The sequence below is a fragment of the Protopterus annectens genome, chromosome 8.part0, assembly GCF_019279795.1.
Source record: "Protopterus annectens isolate FY-2018-M chromosome 8.part0, PAN1.0, whole genome shotgun sequence".
NCBI classification, from domain to species: Eukaryota; Metazoa; Chordata; order Ceratodontiformes; family Protopteridae; genus Protopterus; species Protopterus annectens.
The window spans coordinates 1,492,289,314-1,492,299,361 of NC_056741.1; the positions used below are offsets into that span (position 1 = coordinate 1,492,289,314).

General features: G+C 40.6%; 1 protein-coding gene across 1 annotated transcript in view; it reads right to left on the reverse strand.

Moving 5' to 3' along the window:
* USP28 (ubiquitin specific peptidase 28) overlaps positions 1 to 10,048 on the reverse strand; it is a 732,083-nt gene that overhangs the window by 699,139 nt on the left and 22,896 nt on the right. The gene's annotated exons all lie outside the window — the stretch shown is intronic.

Here is a 10,048-nt window from a genome sequence, read left to right on the forward strand (position 1 = left end):
TCTCCCCAAAATTATGGCATGCAGCACTCCAGGTTCCTCACCAAACACTTAGTGCAACTCAAGTACTACTTGCACAGATTTAAATTTGTGACCAAAAAACTTAAACTGCAAAATATTAACATCCAATTTCTGCAGCCAGTTCCTCACTCACAGAACTGGTCCATGGCACAATTAAAAGGAAAGCAAACATTCTTTGCGCTCTTTGCAACACATGCTAACCAGCATTTCATCCAATACAAACAGACTCAAGGTTATCACAGACAGTAGTCCATAATTTCTTACAAAAAAGTGTGAAACATTTGTTCAGGTGTAGTAGACATACCACACTGGTGTTAGTTTCCTTTTCCATTGCGTTGGTATTTAACATCCTAAATGACCATGGTAATTCCATCTCTAATGGTTTTCTTGAACTGTGTCTTACAATCAGACTTTACACTGATTCTGATGGTTTTCTTGAACTGAGTCTTGCAATCAGACTTTACACGGATTTGTGTGTTTTAGATGTCGGATATATTTTTCCTAAAGTATGTCATTTAACCTCTTATTCTTTGGGTACTTTTGCCATTACATCACTAGCAAAAAGTTTTGCAAGGATCTGCCTACACTTCAACTTTCTGACAAGCCCAGACTTGTGTTTAACTGCTGTTCATCTCTTTCTGCATTTTCCATACTTGGGGCAGTCTCAAGCACCTTCAAAAATATTAAAAATCTACTCAGAAAACAGTCTTTGCATGTAAATTTCATTCTAACCATAAAACAAGCGTGAGCTTTATCCAAACTTAAGTAGAATCACAGTTCACACATACCATTTCACCTCAGAAGTACAGCATTACAATCTTTTTTAGAGGCTTTTGTTGCAAAGGATATATACATTTCTGTAACTACAAGCAATTTTCGGTTTGAAAAACCCTTTCAGCATTTTAACACTCACACTATAGGATTTAACTTGTTCAGCCATAAAACCCGAAAAGATTTTAAGTAATCGTTATGTGGATGGACACTTAACAGTGAGTAATGCCACCACATCCTTCCCTGAAAGAAATTCATCTGCTGCTCTAATATACACATGCATACACAGACGTACATGCACGACACAGACGCACACGAGAGACACAGACGCACACGAGAGACACACAGACGCACACGAGAGACACACAGACGCACACGAGAGACACACAGACGCACACGAGAGACACACAGACGCACACACAGAGACACAGATGCACACAAGACACAGACGCACACAGAGACATGTATGCTGGCCATGAATCAGTCATGGATTTAAATGAAATTCGCTTTGATGCACTTTCTTTGTACAATACATACTTAGAACAAATAAGGCGATAAAGCTACCTCATTAACTGTAAAAAGAGCTGACCTGCCACTGAACTCACCTGCTGTGAGTGCATGTCCTGGCTTGATTTTGGCGTTACATACATTGTTCAGAGTACCACTTGTTTTTTCGATGATGGTACATCTAACAGTGAGCAGGCTTGAGAAGGGGTAAATGGTTAGAGAAAATCTGAACGGACAAGAATATGTTAATTTGCAGTATCACACAGCTGCTGCACCACCACAAAAGACATAATGCAAAAAGGAAGAAAAGTTTTTATTAAGGTTTAGGGTTATTTTTGTGAAAATTAAATGACAAATGGCAATCGTGTTTGATATTCTCATAATGCCTAATGGGGCACTCGACAAGATTACCAGTGCAGATAAAAAGGCACCGTCATGTGTCATGATCTCACCTGGAGCATTGTCTGTAGTTCTGGAAGACGTTTAATCTACCATCTTTATTACCTAGTCAAGTAACAGTAAGTACATGAGCACCATGTCATTAGATCTCATCACAAGCATCTCCTTCAACTCAGGTACACCATTTTTCTCACTGCCACAATACCAAATCATGTCTGGCCACCAATTTAAATTACCATTCTGGCCAAAATGAAAGATGGAGTGCTATTCTCCTTTTAATTTGACCCTTTTTTGATTTACATAGGGATACATGCATCAAATAAAAAGAAAAACACTGTGTACGAAAATGCAAAGCAGGTTTGGCCAAGATGACGCTACTGTTAAAATAGCAATGAAAGGCATTCAGCAGGAAGTGATGTGGGGCAATTCCTGGATAACTAGGGTTCCTAACTACGTTCTTCATATTTCCGATCTTCTTAATTAATGTGAAAAATAAATACCACCGGATAAAGCTAAAGCTATAGGATCTGGCCAGTAAAACATGCCAGCAACGTAACTGGGAAGAATGTAAGCATCACTGCACAGTAATCTACTGAAATGCAACATTTGCAAATGGCTATTTTTGTACTCAGATTGCAAATGCACATGCTGAGTGTTACAAATTGCAAAATGCTAGAAAAAGTTGCTTCACTTAGGTCTGTCACTTCAAAACTGATAAATAGGAGCTGGCAGGATCAACAACTGATATGCAAAATTGGGACAGGGCTTAGCAGTACAGAATGTCATGAGAAACACACTGCTTAAGCAAGATTCCACCAAAATATTAAAGTTGTCCTACTTGAGTATTTCTGGAGAACAGAAGTAATCCCACAGCAGCAATTTCTGTAGGCATTTGTTCAGTATGCCAATAAATACTCAAGGAGATGGTAGTTTAACACAAAAAGGGCAAGAGCAGTTCTCTTTTCAGTTCACGAGGTCAGAAAGCACCATATTAGGAGGATCATTGATCTGATAAAGACACTGATCATCCTGCACCATTTGCAATGTTTGTTAGCCAATGCAAAGGTCAAGAGTTATGAAGGGGTTAGCAACGGACACCTAGTAAAAATAGACATCCAAAAAGATACTGAGCAAATATTATGCACAATGTTTCCCACAGAGAGCAATATCAATCAATCAATGAGGGACTCACATGTAGGTAGACAGCAATGTCAATAAATTCAGCATGAATAAAATACCACAATCAAAGCAATTCACCAACAGGTTTATGCAAATGTTCTTCCATTCCCTGCTGCAGAAACCCGATGTCTGGCCAGTCTTCCAAAGACTTATGAATTTAAAAGGTATGCCAAATGTCACCATATGCAGCCTGCGTAACATAGGGCATAAAGGTGCCATTCACGCTTAACAAAAACAGAACTTCTTTGCTGCCAGTCTGAACATCTTTTACACCGATCTGTTTACCTGCGTCCGTTTTCTGCCAACTGAACTCATTTTCATTCCCCAGCGACTTCCTACGCCACTTTGTTGTTTTTGCAAGTGTCCCATTGGGAATTTTTTTCTTGTTTTTTGTGTTCCTTGAAGTTAATGTCATCCAGGAAGGAAGGGAGACAGATTCCCCATACAGACCGCCACGATAAGTCTTTTTTTAACTTGGGTATTTCTCAAGACAATACATCTTGTTCTATTTGTCAGCATTTGTTCCGAAAACCCTTCCCTTGTATCTTGAAAACCAGCTGGTAGCACATCTGAAGAAGCTTTGCAGGCATCCATCTTGGACATTCAGAGGGTATCATGGTTGATTTTTTTCCTAAGGGGCCTAAGGGAGTTCTCAGTTTCTAGTTGAGGAAGAAGTTCCAGCTATAGTTCTCTACTGTCATCCTGGATCTGAGCCTTCTCAGAATGTTCCCTTAAAAAGAAAAAAAAAATTTAAACACATTTCTTGTGCTTCTAAGGATCCACAAAGTGAGTTGCAGGTTTTTCTCATGGCTTATTTTCTGCCTTAATGTTCTTAAAGCCTCCTCATGGGGTTTCAGTTCCTGCTCCTCCTTGGTCCTCTACTCCTCTTTAAAAGGCAGAGACCAGGATTCTTCTGAGGAGGAGTCAGATTTTGCTGACAAATCCCCAACTTATTCTACTCAAATTCCTTCCCCTTTGGTCTAGGAAATGTCCTTTGGGGACACACTCTCTAGGATAATGGATTTCTTAAGTGGGATTGTACTTGGTCTCTGATATCCATAAAAGGTACTATGAGTTGTTGCAGCTGGACTCTCCTAAACCTGCGACTATTCCTCCAGTCTTGGCTGCTTTACTGGATGCTCTCTCAAAAGCCTCAGACACCCGATCCCCTCCCCCCCGTGCTTCCAAAAAGCCTGCTAGGAGCCCTATAAAAAACATGAGGATTTTTCTTTTTTTATATAAACGTCCTGCTGTTGACCCTTCGGTAGCCTCTGATAAGCCATCCCAATTGCTTCCTTCACCCAAATTATTGCCTTCTGACAAGGACAGCAGAACTATGAACAGGGTGGGCAAAAAGGTTTACACTTCCGCTACTCTGGCTTTTAGGTTTATTATCAGGCCCATATGTCTAGGTATGTGTTGGCTCTTCTTTCTCAGGCCTGTCAACTTATTTCTGATTTTCCAGGCGGAGGGTAAAACTTCTGTTCTTTCCTTGCTAGGGACTTCCTCTCAAGTCATTTGTCAATCTATAAAATGCAGTTATGATGCGGCGGATGCCTCTTCTAGGGCTACTGTTTTTGGTTTAGTTATGAGGCAGTACTCTTTGCTCAGGCTTCAACCTCTACCTGATGATATTAAAAGCTAAGTTGATGGATGCTCCTCTGGATTTCAATAGTTTGTTTAGGGAAGCTGGTTTATGTTCCTTCAGAATAAGGGTAAGGCCTTATGGAACTTAAGCATGTGTTTCTCCTGTGCCTAAATTTCAGAGAAACTACCTTGCCAAGCATGCCTTTGTTCACAGGCAATCATGTCCCTCTACTAAAAGGAAAGAATGCATATTAACTCCTCCTGCAAAGGCTACTCAATTTTCAGGGATTCTGAAACCTTCCTTTCTGGACAAACCAGGGACTGTGCGACTACCCGTCCCTTCCCAGCTGCATTCCTCCCTCTCTTCACCTTTCTCTTTGGATTCAGATCACTCAGGATTCTTGGGTTCTGTCAATCATTCGTCAAGGGTACTTCATGGTGTGGGAATCCCATCATCCATTTATGGGCATTCCTCACCCTCCTTGGGAGTATCTTCCCTTTTTACCAGAGGTTCTTCAAGATCTCGTCTCAGGGTAATATTCAAGAGATGCCCATGTCCCAAAGGGGGAAAGGGTTCTACTCCAGACTTTCTAGTTCCCAGAAAAGAGGGCACTTGGAAACCTATTCTAGACCTCTCTCTCATCTAAACACTTTTCTAAAGGGTACCTTCCTTTCAGTTGTCCCTTCAGATTCTGTTCCCTCTCTTGCTCCCTCAGGCCTACATGGTGTCACTGGATCTCAAGGATGCTTATCTCCATATTCCAATATGTCCTCTTCTCAGAAGGTTTTTGCATTTCTCTGTTGCTTCCTTGCATTTTCAGCTCTCTGCTTTGCCCTTTGGCCTTTGTACTGCCCGAAGGGTGTTCAGAAAATGCCTTGCTCCTGTAATTGTCTTGCAGACAATAAGGAATCCAAGTATTTCTTTACATGAATGACATTTTGATTCAGTAGACCTCCCCAGAGACCCACATCCCTTCTTCACAGCCTGGGGTTCACTACAAATTTCAAAATGTCTTCTCTGACGCCTTCTCAGGATCATGTTTTTCTGGGTTGCAAGATTCAGATGGTGCCAATGCTTGCATCACTGCCACCCCAAATGCCTCAACTCTCATTTCTTTCTTTCACACCCTTCCTCTGGCTTCCATTACAGCTAGGATGCAAGCACTGGCACAGTCCAAATCTTGCCAACCCATAAAAACATGATCTTGAAAAGGAGTAAGAGAAGCCATTATGCCAACCTCCCACCAGACACTCTTCTTCCTCTGGCTTCCATTACTGCCAGGAAGTTTTGACAGTTCTGGATTTTCATGGCATCCACCATTTCGATGTTCCCTTTGGCCAAACTTCATATGAAAAAGTTTCAGTGGTTTCTGAAGTCAGTGTGGCTACAACATGTTCATCCTCTAGAATTTGTAGTCCCTCTTCTTCCTTGCCTCAGATATGAAATTTCTCTGGTGGATTCAGCAGTTCTCAGAATCCAGGGATCCCTTTTCACCCCCCTCTTCCCTCTCAGGAATTGTTCACAGACGCCTAAGACATTGGATGGGGGCAACTTCTGGCTCCCTAATGGTACAGGGGGTGTGGTCACCTTGTCAGCAGCAGGAGCACAACAACGTCAAAGAAATGAGAGCTCTTCTGCTGGCTCTGTTCAGTTTCTCTTTTCTCAGGGCCTCTCAAGGTGTTCACAGACAATATCACAGTGATCGAATTGGTGAAGTTTCAGCCGGAAACTAGTAGTCCATTAATGCTTTTTGGCCAATTTCAGCCCTTTCATTTCATAAACACGCCAAACACGCTGCTTTTCCAGCTTGTACTAACCCAGCACAGATCCTCGTAGGCCTGCAGAGTGATCCAAGCAGAGAGCTAAAAGAGTGACTTTCACTTCTGATATAAGTATTTTTTTTGTGGCTTTCTACTGTTATTGTTGAAGCGATTGCATTTCATCTGTTTTACTGCTACTAAGTGATTTGATTTTTTTACACTGTTTATTGTACTTAAGTTACTAATTGTTGCAACAGCTTGTAGGCTACACACTAAAGTACACTAAAGTCAGCTACATTTATGTGGTACCTCAACAAAAAGGGAGGAATGAGATCTTATCTTCGTTGCCAGTTGGGACTTCTGGTATGAATCTTGCTGTCAAGTATCAAGTGACTCTTCAGGAAGTTTATACACCTTCCAGTCAAAATATTGTGGCAGACACTGAGCATGTCCTTAACTCTCTCCCACAAATGGATGCTTCACAAGGATGTGTTTCTGGGGATTCACTTCAGAAGCCTGAATGATCATAAGCCAGAAGACGAAAAGCCTGAAATTTCATAAGCCTGAAAACTCAAAGGCCTGAATCCCATAAGACTGAAAACAGATAGGATACATATACTGACTGAAGACAACAGGATACATATACTGACTGAAGACAACACAAAACAGATTATATTCACCCACACCCCCTGCTACATACATACATCAACTCCAAGACTACACTGCACTATACTAAAGTGCAATTTAATTAGCAGAGGGTGTGGGAGTGCAGGGGGGCTTGCCCCCCTGCCCATACTTGGTGAAAAATGCTATCCCTTGTCTTGTATGTGTTTTGTGTGTGTCAGTTTTTGTGTTCTGTATATTTTCAGTCTTCACTTCAGAAGCCTGAATCCCATAAAACATTCCTGGACATTATCCACCAGTGGGGTACTCCCCAAGTGGATCTTTTTATCTCCCCTCTGAACAGACAACTTCCTCTGTTTTGTGCCAGAGTCCAAGGTCCTCTGGTATGGAAGGTGGACACCCTCTCATTCTCTTGGAAGGGGGTGTTTCTTTATGCATCCCCCCCCCATTCCAAAAGTCCTGTTCAAAAGTCAACAGGATGCTTCCAAAATTTTGTTGACACTCTTTACTGCAACAGCACTAGTTCAGTCTTCTTCCGCATCTAGCTAGGGGCAGTCATCACAAGTTACCTCACAGGGTGGATCTAATCACACAAGATAAGGGATCTCTTATCCATACCCACCTGTCCACCTCACACTGTGGGTGATAGGATTTTGAATTTCTCAAACAATACCTTTTTTCTAAGAATGTTCTGAAAGTCCTGCAGGAGGCCAGGAAACCTACAACTAGGAAATCTTACCTGTTCTTCTATGAAGGCCCACCTATCAGCTATCTATGCTTATCTGCCTTTCTCTCCTCCTTTAGATGGAAGATTTGAGATGAAACGGTCTTACAGTTGTTCTTAATATTAGACGTCCCAGCAAGCCTCTTCTTATTACCTAGGATATTAATTTTGTTTTAGAAAAGTTGACTCAGGCTCCCTTTGAGCCAGCTGCTTTAGCCACCTTGCTACATTGTTCCTGGAAGACTGTTCTTTTGTTAGCGCTTACTTCTGCCAGACGGTGATCGAGATGCAGCCCCTTATGGCTTTTCCTCCTTTTTTGATTTTTCATGAGGACAAGAGAGTGTCCTTTCACACTCAACCCTTCTTTTATGTCGAAGGTAGTTGTGCTTAGACTATTAATCTGCCTACTTTTGCCCCTCTCCACAAACTGACAGTGACAGTGTGCTGCATACTTTGGAAATTCATCGGCAACTAAAGAGTTTAGATTTTCTGATAACTGACTGGTTATTTCTTCTCATCCCAGTTCTTTGGGACTTGCAGTATCCAAGCAGACCATTTCTTCTTGGATTTCTAAGGCGATTTCCTTTTGTTACACTTTTCGTGGCAACAGCCTTCCTTTTTCAATTAAGGCTCATTCTACTAGAGCTGCGGCTTCTTCTGGTGCTTTTTTTCAAAGGCATAGATACTAATTATATTCTTGAAGCAGCTACCTGAATGTCTGTGCGTACCTTTACCAAGCACAAGTTGGATTGCATTTCTAGAGCTAGGGCTGGTTTTGCCAGTTGTTCATTTTTTTAGGGGATTCTTCTGCCCCTTCCTCCTCCCTAGTTTCCTCTTGAGCTTTGGCACTCTCCCATATAGTTAAGAATACTGCAGCAGTGAATGTAAGGACATACTACAGTTGTATAAAATATTGCTATAAAACTGTAGATATCCTTTGCCTTTACTGCTGCAGTATTCACTCCCTCTCTCTCCCCATAGTTCTTTACCTTCCTGGATGTACATGTTACCTCTTAGGTTCCTTGACTGGTGATCCCCCTAGGGCAATCAGTTCTGTTTTTGGTATGCCTGAACATCACCTTTATGCCCTAGGTTACTCAGGATGTGTATGGTGATGGTCGTCATACCTTTTAAATTCAGAAGTCTTTGGAAGACTGGCCAGACATCGGGCTTCTGCACCATGAAATCCCATATAGTTAAGAATACTGCAGCAGTGAAGGAAAGGACATCTACTGTTATGATTAAGATTTTACACAATAAAACAAGCAGTATTCGGACTGGACGACATGGAACTAACCACCGTGTAATAGAAAATACTTTTTCAGCACTTTTGTCTGATTACATCAAAGATTTCCTCAGAAATAATAAACATTAAGACAACCATTTAAATAATCTTCTTAATTATATTACATGATACAATCAGCCAAAGTGTTCTTAAAAAAACACATGAACGTTACTTTTCTGTACATTCCCCTTATAAAAATGCAACAATTACATTAAAAAAATTAACAAAATGTATAATAACTTAATTTTTCATACTACATCTGAACACAAAATTTTAAATGCCGGCAACTGAAATGTTATTCAGACCAGGACAGTTATATGAATTCAGTTTAATCTGCCCTCAGTTCAATCACATCATTTCCAAGGTCCCCCACTCACATTTTTGTTTACTATATCAATCCCCATGAAGCCAAAAGTACACTCAGGATAATTGCCAACATGTTTTGCAAATGCAATGTTTTTATTTTGTTTCCTTATATACAGAATATGCTCATAAAACACTCTTTAAATTTTCTCTGGGTTTTACCCACATAAAAACACTTGCATTAGTGACAAAGAGCCAAATAGATAAGTTATACGCAAAACACCACTCAAGTTCAATTCCTTGTGTACTAATATATATTTACATTGGCTGCAGGAATCACACCTATAAGTTCCAGTTTTCTTATGAGCCCCTTCATTAGCAACTTCTAAGATTTGTTTGAATGTTCTACCCCTCCTAAAAACTACATTCAGGGTGTTACCTACAGTGTCAACATAACCTTCAAAACGAGAAAAAAGGTTCATGTTTTTTTTCAGAACCTCAAATATAAAAGTGTGGTCCAATGTATATGTAGTAACAATAGACAAATAAAAATTCTTGCTGTTAACTTCCCTTTTACCCACAAAAATTCAAGTTGTCACCTTCATCTAAAATAAGCAAAGGCTTATATTGACCACTTAAAGGACCACTACGGGAAAATAATTAAAACAGATATATTTAACTTTTCCTTAAGTTTAGCTCATTGCAAACCTGTATGTACCAGACAGAAGTAGTCACTACTAATTTTATTCCGTTTGTACCCCTGACTGCCCTCCTGGGGGCAGACATCCTGATGAGAATTAGTTTTCTTCTAAACAAAAATCTAGCCCATAATACATTGCAAGTCCACTGTATTTGAGATTTTAGTGGCCATAGCTGTACTGTCACATTAC